The sequence below is a fragment of the Paramisgurnus dabryanus genome, chromosome 6 (genome assembly GCF_030506205.2).
Source record: "Paramisgurnus dabryanus chromosome 6, PD_genome_1.1, whole genome shotgun sequence".
NCBI classification, from domain to species: domain Eukaryota; kingdom Metazoa; phylum Chordata; class Actinopteri; order Cypriniformes; family Cobitidae; genus Paramisgurnus; species Paramisgurnus dabryanus.
Window position 1 is genome coordinate 4,324,859 of NC_133342.1, and position 17,997 is coordinate 4,342,855.

General features: G+C 37.2%; 1 protein-coding gene across 1 annotated transcript in view; it reads right to left on the reverse strand.

The window, feature by feature from the left end:
- The window catches only part of ccl20a.4 (chemokine (C-C motif) ligand 20a, duplicate 4), a 36,740-nt gene that overhangs the window by 9,683 nt on the left and 9,060 nt on the right, over window positions 1-17,997 (reverse strand). The window contains exon 2 of the mRNA XM_065262005.2: window positions 6,017-6,119. The gene's annotated coding sequence lies outside the window, so the exon portion shown is untranslated. The remainder of the gene's footprint in view (window positions 1-6,016; window positions 6,120-17,997) is intronic.

Consider the following 17,997-nt stretch of genomic DNA (forward strand, 5'->3'; position numbering starts at 1 on the left):
AAGAACGACTAGAATGCGGAACAATTCACAAATTGTCAAATGCTGAGACAGCCAAACAAGCATACCTAGAAATAATCAACAAATGGTGAAATACTCCAAAAGTCCACTGGGTGTCGCTCTCACACATCAAATACATTTCAGACTTATTGAACTATAAAGTGCCTTTGAAGGGCTGGAGCGCAATAACAACTACTAGAGCAGTAATACAAAAATTGTTATATAAAAGTTTATAAACAACTTCATATATAAGGTAAATCTCAAAGTCGCCTACTGAAACTTTCATTTGAAAGGCCTACATAAATTTATTAAAACTTTGAGGCACATGAAATAAAAATTGAAACGATTAAAATTGGAGTTGAAAGATAAGATTCATTGAGATTATTATAATCACATTTATAATCATATCATTAAGTAAACAATTCACGTTAACATTTTATTGTTTTTAATTGAAAGCAGGTATTATAAAAATGTTATTTAGTATAATAATTTCTCTATTTAAAACGTTTTTTCTTTATTTGGGGACATTTATCAATACATTTTTAGTCCACAAGTATAGCTATGAAACACACACACATACAGGAACATAGACGTATACAGGCAGCTCGTGACTTCAGAGGGGCGCAAATTAAAAATATGTGTTTGGAGTGTCATGTGTATTTCTTGTGTTTTCTAAATATGTGCTTGTTGCATCATGTGAACCATGTGCATCACGTGTTTTGCCAAAAATAAGTGCCTGCTGCACACGCGTCAAAACCGTTTCTGATAAAATAGACGCTCACGTTCACAAAATACACGCAAGACACTAACTTAACAGTAAACTCTGATTAGGAATGAGATTATGCGAGTATCTGGCAAACGTGCCTCTTTTATAAACCCTTTAGCAGACACTTATTTTGACAAAACTCGTGATGCACATATGATCACTCGACGCCCAGAACAATATTTTGAAATTACGAACCACACACATGATGGGCTACATATGTTGTGACGAATTTTGCATCGTGCCCCCTCGAAAAAGAAGTCACTGGCCGCCACTGTGTAACCCAGTCTCACGGTAAGTTGTGTTATAGTAACGAAAATTGTGATTAATTTATTCGTGTTCGATGACACGAATTTCCGCTGTTTTTCGTGTATCTGGAGACGAATGTCTTTTTTGTCCTTCCCATCACGAATTTCTATCAATGGCTGTTCGTGTCTGTGGCACGACTTTCTTTATCGTGTCATTTTATATTTTGTTTTCTTATCGTTGTTTTTTTGACCATTGTCGCTTGGGGTTTGGGTTAGATTCGGGGTTTGCAATGTAATTTTATGCATTGGTTTCTACATATTTTTCGCCCGCTTTTAAAACTATTAAACACGAATAAATTAATCACAATTTTCATTACTATAACACGCATTGCCGTGAGACTGTGTTGTGTAATAATGTTTGTACTACAAACTGTATCATCTATCCCCTAATAGGGTGTGCACACCAAAGCCTTTAAACGTGGCTGAAAATGCCAGGTGGACACCGACTGTCAGCCTTTTTCAGCTGAGTGCTTTGGTTGCTGTGATACTTCTGCTTCGTTTATCAGTCGTTGAACGATGCGCCGGTTGGTTGTTGTGATATTTGTCCTGCCCCTCCTTCACTGTGATTGGACGGCCGTGTGAGAACTGACCTTGACGAGCTGAGCTTTTCACCCAAAGTTGAATATTTTTTCAACTCTCAGCGCTCAGTGCTGAGCACGGAAAAACCCCTGAGTGCCTGCTTTCAGCGCAGAGAAATCCACCAGCTGCTGGCTTTTTTGAAAAGCTTCGCAGTTCCATAAGAAACAATTGAAAACATACGGCAGGCATGCTGGCGTAAAAGCTTTGGTGTGCATGCTACCTAGCCCAACTCCCAAACCTAACTCTTATAGAAAACTTCTCCATTTTTATGGTTTCAAATAAACATAATTTAGTTTGATAGGACCAAACATGTCCCCACAAGGTCAAATTTTACTGGTATTATTATGGGGATATTTGGTCTCCACTCATAGGGATTACCAAGACCACCCCCCTCCCCATTACACACACTTCCTGTAGCTGAGTGGTTTAATGAATAGCCATGAGTGGTTATGACATCATTGGCTCGGCCCTCTCGGCACGGCTGCACACACACAGGACTTCCTGCTGAATAATGGAGAAACACACACACACGCGCACGCACAAAGACACACAAACAGGAACTCGGCATGCAACAAAACAGCTCCACTGCCAAGCTTTAATCTTTCCTTTCACACAATCCCACAGTGAACAGCGTAACTTCCCCAACACGAATAAATGTCTAAGATCTTTTGACTAATATCTGAAACCCTTTCTGACAAAGAGTTTTAAATCTAAATTTGACCATGTTTACTTAATGTTCCTCAAAGTTGAGTTCGTCTGTCACGTTACATAAAAAATGCTTGCTCCACCATTTAAGTATACCTCAATTGACTGATACAACGAATCTATTTTACGTTCTCTTTTCCTGGTATGTAAACTCCAACCATTATGATTTGTATTATTTTCTGATGTTAAGAAGTCCAGCCATACATTTTTGCATGCTTAATATCGTCTAGATTAAAATGCTGCATTATGTGAGTCTCTATCAACAGTCAATGAAAAGAACAATAATAGCATCTAACAAGCAATTTGAAAATGCATTAAATGCATATAAAAATCATTCCATTTATACATTTCAGATCTGTTGACTTTAAACATCACACAAGCACACACATACACACCTCACTCGCACCTGTTTGCTCTGAGAATAACTCGGACAGACAGTGTCACTCTGCATTAGCTTTGATTGTTTCATTTAATGCTTCAGGCGAGGTGGTTTGATCCCAGCGCTACGGATCTGACGGCCCCTGAGGGCCACGAGCACTTACAGATCTGTGCAAGACACTGATAATAACATCCTCCTAACTGCAAAGTTTATTAAAAAAAAAATTTTGTTTTTCATGACAAATGTTGCTTATTAAGCAAAGGTGTTGATTAATAATTAGTAATTTAATAATTACATTAATAAATTACAATTTTAGTAATAGATGGGCCCTAGCTGTCACTGGGGCATTATCTTTAAAAATCTGTTTAGGTACAGATATGTATACATTTGACTATGTATTTGAGGTTTTATACTGCAAAAAATGACTTTCTTACTTTTTTATCTTGTTTCAAGTACAAATATCAAAAATTGTTTTAATTAAGATGCATTTTCTTGATGAAAAATATCAAATTTAAATGAATTTCTCCATAAAGCAAGCAAAAACATCTGCCAATAGGGTAAGAAAATAGTCTTCAAATAAGATAACTTCATTCTTAAACACTATACACTGCAAAAAATGATTTTCAAGAAAAAAATTCTTAGTATTTTTGTCTTGTTTTCAGTAAAAATATCCTAAAATTCTTAAATTAAGATGCTTTTTTTGATGAGCAAAACAACCCAAGAAAATAAGTCTAGTTTTCAGATAATATTAATTTAAGTGACTTTGTGCATAAAACAAGCAAAAAAAATCTGCCAATGGAGTTAGCAAAAAAATCTTTAATTTTTTTTAAACACTAAATTCAAGAAAAATTCAAGAAAACATTTCGGTCACACTTTATTTTACGGTATCACTGTTACAATGTAATTATACATTTAAGTACTAAGTAATAATCATTAATAACATGTACTTACTATAGGGTTGGGGTTAGGATTAGGGTTTAGTTTAAGGTTAGTTGCATGTAATTATGCATGATTAACTGTTATTACTATAATAATTACATGTAACATGTGTAACAAAGACACCGTAAAATAAAGTGTTACCAAAATTTCTTACCCCATTGGCAGATTTTTTTGCTTGTTTTATACACAAAGTCACTTACATTTTATATTTTTGGTCTAAAAACTAGACATGTTTTCTTGGATCGTTTTGCTCATCAAGATAAAGCATCTTAATTTAAGAATATTTAGATATTTTTACTGAAAACAAGACAAAAATACTACAAATTTTTTCTTGAAAATCGTTTTTTTTTTTTTTTTTTGCCGGACAAAGATTATCTTAAACCAGGACTATGGTTTAGTTTAATTAGGAAATATAACTAGTTTTAACAAACATGCCTAACTAAAAACATTTCTGGTGTGCATTTTATGGCAAAACAAAGGGCACCGATGTATTTTAAGATATGTCAGTGCAAGTTCAGTTTGGACAGCTCCTACATTTATTTTATTTATTTATTTTAGATATTTTTGCTTGTTATAAGCACAAATTCACTTAAATTGTATATTTTGTCTAAAACTAGACTTATTTACTTGGATAATTTTACTTATCAAGAAAATGCAACTTGAATTAAAAATATTAGATATTTTGTACTAAAAACAAGACAAAAAAAATTCATTTTGATTTTTGTCTTGTTTTAAGTACAGATATATATTTTTAATTAAGATGCATTTTCTTGAGGAGTAATTTTTTTGACAAAACATATAAAATGTAATTTGTTCTTAAAACAACAAAAAAATCTTCTAATTGAGTAAAAAAACCCTGAAATAAGTAAAATTTTTCTTAAACACTTAATTCAAGAAAGAAATTAAGAAAATTAAATTCTTACCCCATTGGCAGATTTTCTTGTTTAGGTCATGTTGCTTATCAAGAAAATACATCTTGATTTAAGAATTTTTAGATTTACATAAACAAGTTTTATAGAAACAAGACAAAAATCATAAGAAAGAAAGTCATTTTTGCAGTGTAATATGCACTCTTTGGTATTATAGTATGTACCTCCAAGGTACTATTATGAACCACAAAGGTGTACTTTTTGAAAGGGCATTGCCCCAGTCACAGCTAGGGACTATTTATTGACAATTTTTTCTGACATTGTATTAAATAAAAGTCACATTTTGCATGCCGTTTCTTATTGTTTTTCCCATTTCCTTACAAAAGACACAAAAATTACTTTCTAACTAGTACAAATAAATAAAAATTCTTAAAATCAATATGCTTTTTCTTGATGAGCAAAATTACCTAAGAAAATAAATCTAGTTTTTAGACAAAAAATATGAAATGTAAATGTAAGTCAAAACATTCTGCCAATGGGGTAAGAAAAAATCTTGAAGTAAGTTTACTTAAACACTTTTTTTTGCTCTTTTAGGTCATGTTGCTTGTCAAGAATTTTTTTTTAAGAATTTTAGATATTTGTACTGAAAACAAGACAAGAATACTAAGTAAGACAAGTGCAATACAACAGAATACACAAAATAAGAAGAAACTGTAAGTGCGTCACTGCGATTTTATTATTCAGATATTTTGACACAGATAATCTTGTACTGAGAACATAAAAGAGCAAAAGGTAGTCAAAGGAAGACAGAAATAGTTCAGACAGTGAATGTGTTGTTGTGTTTCAGTATCTGGAGACTTGAAGACTGAAGCTTTCTCTTCTGATGTCTGAGCTGTAGACTGGATAAAGCGCACACACACATGGGCAACTCTCTACACATGATCTCTAATGCATGCAATCCCAAAAACGGTACACAATTGAGCCAGGACACATTATACACCACACAGCTGAGAGAGAAGACCCGGTATTCAACAGCAAGTGCCATTTTAAGCTGCAGTGAACACAGTATATAATTTGAGAAACAAAACAGCCAAATGAGAAGAAGATCTCAATGATTACACATTCATCCTCCATTTCCTTCTATCCGCTCAACACACGCGCGGATACACACAACTACCAATTAGATGCAGGAAGCAGTCAGCGCGGTGGCATCTATTTGTGTCTTCCTTAAAGATCTCCAGATCGGCGAGGATAAGAGGAGGATGAAAGAAACAAGATGATGTTCTGGGTCACAGTTACATTCATTGTTCAGAGAGCTGTTACAAACTAAACCCACCGACAGCAATGAATGTTGATCGTGACCTTTAAAGGGACCCTAACTCAACTGTAGAAGTGTGCGGATCTGGATTCTCTCCGATGTGGGAGTGGCCTCATGGCACAGTCAACGGTCGATGGTTTTTCAATACCAAAAACTCACCGACAGCGTTGAATGTTCAACAAGACCAGCAAAGAAGAGATAACGCTTGTGCATCTTCCAGGACCTTGAAGAGGACAATCCCCTGCACCGAGATGAATGAATGCTGAAAGACAAAATGATTTTGATGATAAAGATTAGAAATTTAATTAAGGAGACATCAAGAAAAGATGAATATCTCACAGATATGAAAGAAAGAGGATACACAGATATGATTATCTTTTAGTGTAATAAATGTATTTGAGGACGTGTTAGATGTCCCTGTAGCTCAATTCCTTGAACATAGCATGGGCAATGCAAAGGTCATGACTTTGATCCCATGGAACACACACACTGATAATATGTATACCTGTAATGTACTGCAAATTATAAAAAAATATGAAAAAAATTATAGTTTGATTGCACTTCTGATAAAATCATCTGCCAGATGCATAAAAATAAACAAAATATAAATGCTTATGTACTTCAGTGGTTTGTACTTTATTCACCATTTAAAACACGTGTGTAGAAATAGTTTCATGTTGATCAAACACTCAGTTCAAAAGACACGATGTGATGTCACATTAACATTTTTAAATCCAAAACCTACACACATGTGTCCCCTTTCATTCAAAGACGAGACACACCAAGAGATCACAAGCATGCCATCCACCACTTCAGAAGGCCACGGGTGGTAAAGGGATTCCTATGGCAACAGTGGCGTAGGGAGGGATGTGTTAATCCAGGGGGATTGTGGGTAGAGATGATGTGTGTGTACTGGGGTCCCTCGTGAATGCAAAATCTAAGCATGACATTAACAAGAGACTGCATACTGAAATCTACTTAAAATGAAATGGATAATCTTAGGACAGTCGAAAGTATTTTTGTTTGAAGATTCAACTGTCAGAAGTTTGATATCTGGTAGAAAAATGGGAAGAATATTTTATGGAAATATTTTAGGCCATTTTGCCACCATTAGATTTGTTTTTGCAATGGTATAATGATCATATATAATTATTTATAAGCCTCTTTATTAGAATACAACCAGAAAATGCAGGAAATGCGCAAGCAGAAATGAAACTCTGAATATATAAACTAATTATAAACTAAAATGTCAAGTATTAAGTATGAGCTCTTCTTACACTTGAGCAATAGCAGGAACTTGCAGGCTATATTAAACCTAAATGAAATTAAATCCTAATTTCTAATTCTAATCGAATTACTTGATTCTCCTCAAAAGAGTTCAAGATGTGTTTAGTACCAAGAGAGGTCAGACTAAGGTTGTTTTCACATATGTTGGTGCGCACCGTGGTGCGGCCTCGGAGCGCACCAAAATACATTGTATCATTTTTCAGTTAGTGCGGTCCGTGTTCACATATATATATTTTTTACTTTACTCGAAATGCCGCACCGTACACCATGTGACAATGGTCAGCGCTGTCATTGGTCTCTGACAGCTCTTACCGTCTCATGACCACCCCCACGTTTCCACGACAACCAGCTTGACAGGGAGAGCGCAGCTATCAAGATGTGGAGATAAACGATGCACGTCTTTGCGAAGTTTCTTTGTTTTAACGCGAAATTGCATAGCTGTTCTATTAAAGCCTTTCTCACGGAGCCGTTTGCTAAAAAGCCCGTAATGTCACTATTTGTGTGTGGAGGACAGCTATGCATTTATAAAATCATCAGCTCAAACGTAAAGGAGACAGCGAATCTCTATGCAACGGACCAGGATTGGCTTGTTTGTTGTTAACCCACAATATAACACCCGGCTCACGTCACAACGAAAGCCCAGTGGCTCAAACATGTGGAGAACTTCCTGTATTTGGTTCGGCCCGAGGTCCAGCAGTGTTCACACCACAGGTGGGTCGCCCCAGAGTTCGGCAACAGCCGCTCCGAGACCACCTGTTTAGAGCGGTCTCGGAGCGGTCGTTTAGTGCGCACCCGAGTGCGGCTGTTGTGTTCACACTGACCCAAACGCACCGTACTCGGAGCGACACGTCATTTGGGTCGACCTAAACAGTGTATATGTGAAAACACCCTAAATACCCAGATAGCAAGCAACCATTGAAACGATGTTTAAAAATGGTTGATTTGTCAATGTTAATACCATTGAATCAATAGAATATTTGCACCCTCCATTGATATGAAAAAATAAAAAGTAATTTCAACATACCAAATTATGGTGATCAGTGTTTGCTTTAGTACTATACACTGTGCTGTATATATATGTGACCCTGGACACATAATGTCATAAGGGTAAATTTTTTTAATCATCTGAATAAATCAGCTTTCCATTGATGTATGGTTTGTAAGGATTGGACAATATTTGGATGAGATACTATCTCTGTAAATCTGGATTCTGAAAAAAAAATCACATTTAAAGTTAAGTCCAAATTAAGTCCTAAGCGATACATATTACTGATGATAAATACATTTTTGATATATTTACTGTAGGAAATGTAGAAAATATCTTCATCGAACATGATCTTTACTTAATATCCTAATAATTTTTGACATAAAAATTATTTTGACGCATACAATGCATTGACTATTGCTACAAATATACCCGTGTGACTTATGACTGGTTTTGTGGTCCAATGTCACATATGTAGTGACTTTTAGAGCTCTTGAGGTCCTGATGGTCCATGTTATTCAATAAATTAGAATAGCATCTTGTGATGTTACTAAATGCTTGGCTTTAAAAGTTACTTGTGAAAAGTAGTTAACATGGTTAACATGCCACAACATATTAGCTTACATCTGACTTGTGACCTTAAAATACCTTAAATATTTCTTATTTAATATGTTTTAAGTTTTTGCAAATCTTAAAAAGCAGTCTTGCCTGTCTAATTTTAGAATGCAGGAAATAATTTAGACACCGTTTTGGGTTAAATCTGTATTTCACAAGAACATTAAAAAGTCGGGTGTAGCTCTTATTCAATTTTCGTCTTAATAGTACTCGGAGTTGTCCAAAATGGACCAAGTAAGAGAGGAGTGTCTATTTGTCTTCCTCTATACAAATCTGTCTAATGTATAATCCATAATGGCTTTCAGACATAGTGCTCTGATCCTAAAGGGGATTCTTATGATGATGGGCCTTTAGTGTGTCACTCTTTGGTGTGCCGCAGTATTCTGGGGGATTCATTTCAGATACTAAAATTAAATACCCTGCATCTAACCATAGCCGGACAGCTTGTCAATCAGCACTGATTACACACTGCCGCCATTAGGAATGTGAGCCAATCATGAGCACCTTCACCCTTTCGCGGGTCAGTGCAATGCTCGCAACCTCCACCTGCGGATCCAGCGATGTGCATGTGTCTTTACGTTGAGACAGAATGTTTAGACTGATCAGAAACAAGTTTTTCAGAAAGTTGAGATTTAAATTCCTCATGAAATAAAAGTATGAATATGTTATCATTATGGTAAAGTAATACTCATCTCTGATGGAAGAACCAAGGAGCAGCTAAACGGTGGATGTGCTAAAACATGTAACGCTATGAGATTCTGGGCATTTAACCCTAACCAAAACAGTTCAAGTGCTCACAGGTTCACTACCTCTAGACCTTGTTGAACAAAAAAGTGCACCCCAGTTTAACCTTTGACCCCCAAACCTTCAAGAATGCAGTAGTGAGTGGCTGGTTGCATTGTTGTGTCTACAAAAGGTAAAGTGCTGGTATTTAAAACGTTGTCACGCTTTTCTAGGATCTGTTTTTCTCTCAGGCTTTCTACAGGCTAGAACTGAACTCAGAAACCATTACCATTGCCAAACACTCAAACACACCCACATACTGGTTGTCCTTTCTACTGACCCACAATTTTGTGCAATACCACTAGAAACCTTTTTTCTCATTTTTACTTTTTCAGTAAAACATTATTTAGTATTCATGCCATTCCCGATCAAAATTATAGTTGGGTGCCATTACAATGTAGCACATGCCACATTTTCCTCATGGTGAGGACATTTTGTTTCTATAATGTAGGTGAAACCAGCACGCTGACAGCTCTCACGCACACAGCTGTTTTTTAATCGGCAGACAAAAAAGGATGTTTGTCAGACATGCCTATTCACAATGTTTCCTATTGTAAAAATCCACAGCTGGACAACCCACCGCCCATTCAAGCCAATCACCATTCAGACACTCAGTTTCCTGTTAATCACCCAGAGTTCATTTAAAAACATCACACAGGAACATGAAAATCATCTACAGAATAACTGCGTGCTATGAGATAAATAGGAATGCTAACAGATAAAGTACACTCTCAGAAATAAAGGTACAAAGCTGTCACTGGGACAGTACCTTTTCAAATAGTACACCTTCGTACATAAAGGGAACATATTATACCTTAAAAGGTACATATCTGCACCTAAATGCCTTTACAATCTCATTGACTTTAAACAATTGACACAATGGGCCCTATCTTGCACCCAGCGCAATTGACTTTGTCAGTGACGCATGTATCATTCGTATTTTGCACCGGCGCACAGCGGGTTTTTCCCTCCACAGACGCACGTCGGCAAACTAGGGAATGAACTTGCGCTCCCTGGGCGGTTCAGCGCACAAAAGGAGGCGTGTTCCGGCGCAAACGATCCCTGATGCTATTTTGCAGTTTCAAAAAACAATTGCGCCACTGACCAGAAAAAAATTGTCTAAAGTCAGTGGCGCGTTGCGCGTTGTTCATTTTGCTATTTTAAGGGCGCATGCTTGACCATAATGTATAGCGTGCACAACGCGCACCAATTTGCTTATCTAATCTACACAGATGCAACAGTTATTTTTGCAAATCATAAATTGCTACAATAAAAAAATATTAAAACATGAGATAAGGGAAATCATAGTGGTGAGCATTGTGGTGACAGTTTTTATGTATTTTGTGTGGCTGCGTTAAAAATATTATCATGCAAATAACAATTAAAATATTTTCATAAGTTTGTTGTGTGGCTGTATTACATCTATTTTATGTAAATAATAATTAAAATGTTTTCATAAGAAACCTTAATGTATATGAACTTGATTTGTAAGTGTACTTTGGGGTTGGACTGCTTGCGTTTCTTGGCTTTCAGCGTTGAGGGTGGACGCAGTGATGTCCTCTGCTGGCGTCAGGTCCTGTGTAGAGGCAGATCCCCCTCCTGACATCATTGTACACGGCGTGCCTGATTTATGCTGGCAAGCTTGGGATTCCCCCGTCTCCTGACATCATTGTAGCACTTGCGGCTCAACGTACTGGGGATGCCAGCTGATGAGTCAATTGTGTCTATTTCCTCACACGCCTGTTTAACCGATCTGATTTGGGCGGATTTCGCCCATCCCCATACAAAAAATATTTTCTGTCTTTGACTGCTCTTACAAGAACGTCGGTCTCCTCGGCTGTGAACCGCTCCTGGCGTACGCCTGGTAAATCCGTCAAAATAATAGCAACCCGCCATGGAACTTGCGCCCTTGCGTTTAAAGGGAATGTTGGATAGCGTTCTGATTGGTTTATTTGACGTTACGCCCAAACCACACCTATGAATAAGGAAACCTACTTCAGACCAACCCCTTTTTGATTTGCGCCTGGCGCAAGAGTTATTTCTCCCGCCGGGAAAATAGCAACAGCCCGCAAGATCCGCCCACAAAGTCACTTTCGCTTTGCACTTCGCACTTGCGTTTCAGATTGTTAAAATAGAGCCCCTTCACTTTTTATACAAATACTTGATTAAATATGCGTTAAAAATTTAGTATGCATGTTGCATTGATTTATGAAGTATAAACTGAAGCTCAGCTTTGAGAATTATCTCATCTAGCAGTGAGATTGTGAACTGCAACCAACCTCAATTTCGAAATGCAAAGAGAAGCTACAGTAGCCACCACAGGACAACCACTGATAATATAGTTATGTATACTGTATTGCATTTCTGTCAAGAGTCCCACATTGCACCCTTAACGTTTTTTTTGTCCATTTTGTAATATCGAACTGATAAACATTCTAAGTCCATAAATCAATCAATCTCCACCCTTAACTTCAAACTTTACCCTAAACAGCCACTAACCATACAGGGGTGCGTTTCCCGAACAACAACGTAACTCGCTGCTGAACCACCATAGTACGATGCATAGTTGCAAACTAACTACATTTTCCCAAAAACATAGTAACTTTGTCGCACATTCTCGTTTGAACCATGTTGGTTCAACAACATAGTTAATGATGTCATGTGGGAGGTGGAGTACTAATTATCTGTTAAATCGATTTAATGTCAGATTATTGCTGTAAATAACATAAATTGTATCGGATTCTTTGATTAAGTCCTCTGTGGTTTTACTTTATAAGTTCCCTCTTAGTCACTTCTCCTAGGCATTCCCCAGGGTCTCAAAGCCCGTATCTTACACGCATACGCACTTTTTAAAAACAGTGCTTTAACTCTGTTTACAAACTAAAAGACGTAAATTGGACGTACAAATATTTAGAATGATGGATATAGCATGCACTGCATGTTCAAAACCATAATCAATGCCAGTCTACATGTCATAATAACAAGGAGCTATGCTTCTAACTACAGCTTAACAGCAGTAGTTACAACTACACAAGTTTGCGATGCAGTTTGCGAATGTCCACTTGAGCAATGGTTTCGTGAAACACTCAAATCTTTAAACTATGCTAAAACGATCAAACTTGCAACCATAGTTGGCTAACGATGCTTTTGGGAAACATCTCTGATCCTCTAAAGCCAATAATCAATCAAACAGACTCACCCTAAAGTCTCCTATTAAACAACCCCACCTTAAAACCACCAACCAGTCAGCTTCACAATCACTTGACCATATGCCAACCAATCAGGTCAATCGTAAATGTACCACTTAGTTAAAATACATCAGAGTTGTGCCTCAATGCCATGCTTATTACAAACTGAAGGCATGGCAGGATTTCAAAAGTGAGACTGTTTATGCAACGATTCATTGCAGGCAGACATAAAACTTTCAACCTGCCTACCTCACATAGCAGTGACTACATTATTGTAACATAAATCTGGGAGTAAACATGCAAGTATGTGTATGTGAGTGCATTTAAGAAAATAAACCTGATGTCAGACCTTGAAAGCAAAGCTCTGCAGTGGTGATGTTTTAAAATGTGTTGAGAGAAAAAAGGAGGGGGAAAATATGATTTCTTCACCAAAACAAAATTAGATTCATGGCTTGTTAATAGTCTGTCCCACAGGCACAAACGTCACTTACAGTACACATGGAAAATCGTTATGCAGAAGTTTAAAAAACATAAGTTATAGTTAAGCATTTACAGGAGGATGTATGGGATCCTTATATTAAACAGAGACTAATAAGGTTGTGAATTTTCCTTGGAACGCACAAACTGCAATAAATCTCTTATTTGAAAGGGAACCTGGTGCCTTCATTTACATGAAATATCTCTAGCATGTCAACTTTTGAGAAGTCCATCATATTACTGTTTTTATCCCATGTGATATTTTATCCTCACGGCTCTAACGTGGAGGTCCGATGAGGACAAGTCTGTGAGCGGAGCGGGGTGGGCAGTCTGAAAAGCCGACAGTTTTATTTCTGTTCCTGCATTGCAACTCATTTTTGCCAACTCAGCGAAATCCTCTGAGCTTCTGAAGAATGTGGGTGAGATAGAGAGAACAAACCCATACAGCTCTTTTCAACTTCCACTGTCCCGCCTCCATCACACAATCGCAAGATCACGCAACGCACTTGAACTTCTTGGCCTCGTGCAGCTGAAACTCAGTCAAAAGAAAATCACATGGTTTTCCCAGCCGCACAATACGCTCATAAAAGAAAAAGTGCACAGCTATGGCTGGATGAAACAAAAGGATGGGGACAGACCGTCGGGCACCGGAGCCACATCTACAACACATGTAGGCCTGGATTATAGAGTCCTGCTAAAAAAACATATGGCCGATGCAGGATAGCTGGATCTCAGACTGGCTTGAAATAAAACTCATAAAACATACAATTAAAATTTTACTATGGTTACAATAACAGATGGGAATTTTCATATTATGATATTGCGAAACAAATATGGGCGTGCAAGTTTAATCAAATTGGTTATGCAGGTCAATACTATAAAAAGTTTTTGACTAGAACTGTATATAGTAGACATAACTTATAAACAAGTTGAAATTATTTAACTACCTTAAGTTAAAGTAAAACAAAATGAAGTCAATCTGAACCCAGTGGTGACCTAACTAAGCTAAAGTAATTTTTTGTGATTTTCGGTTTTCTACATAAAATCATCCTACATAATGTTAAAAACATTTCGTGGTAAAATAACCTCAAAATCTTTAAAGTCTAGGGCCCTATAAAATCCGTTTTATTTTTTCCCAAATTCCGTTTTATTTTTTCCCAAATTCCGTTTTCTCCGTTTTAATTTTTGCAAATTCCGTTTTATCCGTTTTAATTTTTGGCAATTATTTATTTACCCTTTACTGTTATTTTAGTCATAAAAGAGTGTGCCTATAATGTTAATGATTAAAATGTAAATGATTTGGGGAAAAACTGGATAACACGATTACTTAATGACTGTAAAACATGCATTTACACACGCACGCACGCACGCACAAACAACTCAATTCAATGCATTGTAAAGTGTTGTTGCAGAAGGCTATAACAAGGTGTCAAAGCAGTGTTGCCTTCAGAAGTGCCTTAAACACATCTGTCCAGCGGAACACAATCCATATTTTATTCGCTTGAAATGCATATAACTTTACAAACATACACAGGATAGTGATCTGACTTAGGACAGCATGAGCGCGCCATGATGCAGAGATGTTTATATTTTAAATGCGAGGGATAGTTCGTTTGCCTAAGCTCGCTTGAAATCCATAAAACTGAACAAATACATGAGGATTTGTGTTCGCACTTCGGACAGATGCGAGAGCGTGTGCACGTGAGAGAGGTGCAGTGAGACAGACGTGGATGAGAGAGTGCATGTATCTTTGCACTCACCGTGAGTTGAGCCCAAAGAGTGTTGACAAAACATACAAAATAACAGTTCTCCGGTCACATTAAAGTCATGTGAGAACTGCTCGGAACTAAGTGCTTAGCGTCGAATTTCTTAATTTTTTCGCTGACGAAAGCAGAGTCGTGGAGAGCCGCTTCGCCATGGTTTCAGTGTTTTGGAGGGGGTCTGAAACGACGGGAGGGGGTGTGTCGCCCAGATTTCCTTCCCCCACATACGTTCGTCTCCTACACAAAAACATAATTTTATTCAAAATATGTAAAATTCTGCGAAATTCTGCGTTAATACTAGATTCCGTGTAAATTTGCCAATTCCGTGATTCTGCCCGCGATTCCGTGATCACAGAAATTATAGGGCCCTAAGTCACCATGAAACAGAAAAGCGACTGTCTTCTTTTCTGTATGGTGACATATAACCGCGTAAAACTGCTTCTGCATTGAGAAAAAAATGGAGGATGATGGGATTGATTTCGTCCATCGAGAATTGATTGAACCGTTGGTAGTTGGGCCATGTTGCTAATTGCTAATCACCGCAATCTTTTCCCGGAGAAGGAAACAAGTCTCCGATAGCCCTGCCCTTTTGCCATTCCTCGTGACAGGAAGTGAAGAGAGGTCGTTTCGAAGAGGTAAATAGGGAAGGGGCACATGAATTAAAGTGCCCCTATTATGCTATTTGAAAGATTTGTATTTGGTTTAGGGAGTCCCCAACAACAGGTTTACATGCTTGGAAAAAATTAAAACAACTTTCATTTTCTGAAAATATGCATTTAATTTTACCTTATTTCTCAGCAATTCTCAAATTAATCATCGAAGATTTTTTTTGCCAAACGCTACTCTGCTCTGATTGGTCAGATGACCCAATCTGTTGTGATTGGTCTACTGCATACAACGTACATGGAGGTTTACATTTTTGCCGATGTACACGTAGAACTAAGGCAGGGATTATCCAAATGTGTTAAATTGTGACATATAATTTAACGGAAAAGGGATTCAAATTGACAATGACTAGCATTAGAAGTTTGGAGTCGACTCTTTCCTGAGACAATCACTTTGTTGATCAGCTTTACAACTTTGCGCACTGTTTGCATTTACTTACAGCTACATTACACACTCCATGAAAAGTCATTTTCAAAAATCGATAATAAGAGCACTTAAAAAATCTTAATGAAGAGCTCAGTCATTTAAGACAAACACTAAAATATTCTATCAAAATTTAAAGTTTTTTATTTTAATTTCATGGTGACCTACCTATTGAGACTGAGTAACTATAAACTAAATCAATATAGTGCTGCAGGGATGATGTATTTTTGTAGGCCAACATGGAAGTTAGCAGGATACTGGTTATCTCGCAATTTTTTCAGATTTTTTTGGATTTAAATAAGCTCTGTGTTTAACAAATGTTTATGACACTTACACGTCTCGTCCAACAAGTTAATCTTCACAAATGAACAGTGTCGGCTGGTGACTTCTTTTCTGAGGGGCGCAAATTCAAAATGTGTGTTCGAAGTGTCATGTGTGTGTGTTGCTTGTCATGTCAAAATATGTGTTTTTTGCATAATGTTAACCATGTGCATCATGCGTCATTTCAAAGTACGTGCCTGCTGCACACATATCAAAAGGGTTCATGACAATATAGACACGTTCTCAAAATACATGAAAGACACTCACCTAACAGTAAACTCTGATAACACATAAGATTAAGCAAGTATCTGGCAAACCCGAGGGTCTTTTTTTATCATAAACCCCTTTGAAGCATCTGCAGCAGGCAAATGCACATAAGTGATGCACATAAGTTTACATGACGCACCGAACACATATTTTGACATGAGCCACACACATACATGTTGTGGTGAGCTTCGCATCGTGCGTCCTGGTCACTGGCCGTCACTGGAAATGAATACAAATTTTTATATATTTTAAAATGTAAATGCATTTACTCAAAGTTTAAAAAGCTGATTTTGTCTTCAAAAATCATAAAAGTTGTGTTCATCTATGAAAATTATCTTGTTGGACAAGACGTGTTACTGTCAAACTTTTGTTAAACACAAAGATTATTTTTTGCAATAATCCAAAAGTCTATGGGGAAAATGAATGGTCTTTTTTGCAAGAAAACCAGTGTCCCAATAAATTTTGGGTTGGCCCACAAAAAACATCATCCCTGCGGCACTAGTGAAATCAAACTTTGATGCCCCCAATCTAATAAATAGTTTATGAAACTTAAGCCTGGATTTCACAGACAGGGTCAAAAATTTTACCCAACCATTTGCTGAAACAATCCAGCATTTAGAGAGTAAGCATTGTTCAAATTCACAATGATCCACTGTGCTGCTTCAAACGTTTAACCCTTTGTAACTTCAAAAAACTTTCCTCCAATAAGAATATATTAAAAAACTCATAAACAATCACATGCCCTCACCCATCACATGTCTTGCTGAAAGGAAGTGCAGGGATGCTATGTGGCAACAGAAGAAGGAAACACGGCATGTGATTTACAAGCTGGCGCTACCACACAAAGATTCATTATTTCACAGCCCGAGACCCTGGAGTGAAACAAAGTCCGTTCACGCTACACTCTTTCTCTCTGCTTGTTCCTCTGCTTCTGTTCTTCGTTCTTTTCCAACGCCTCTGCAGGAAGTGAACACTGGAGTTTATTTTTGAATCGGACACAAGGAATGCATGCCATTTCCTGTTCATCCCATATGAACAAATGCACAGATCTATTCCCAACAAATGCTAAAAAGGGAAAATCCGTACACAAAACCATCTTAAATAGTCTGAACGCTCTCTGTGACCGGTATAACAAGTATTATTTATGCACTTTGGAAGACTTTTCACATTTTTTCCTGGGAATCACTCACGACCTTTGGTGTCACTCCCAACCATCTGTGCTACAATATATATCCACTTAAATACTGCACATGAACTTGATTCTGCTTTATCAGGGTTTGTGGACTTAACTTCAAAGACTGATTATCACATTGGCTTTTGACGAATAGCATAAAGTTTATCCAACCTTAAGGGTTATTCTGAGCA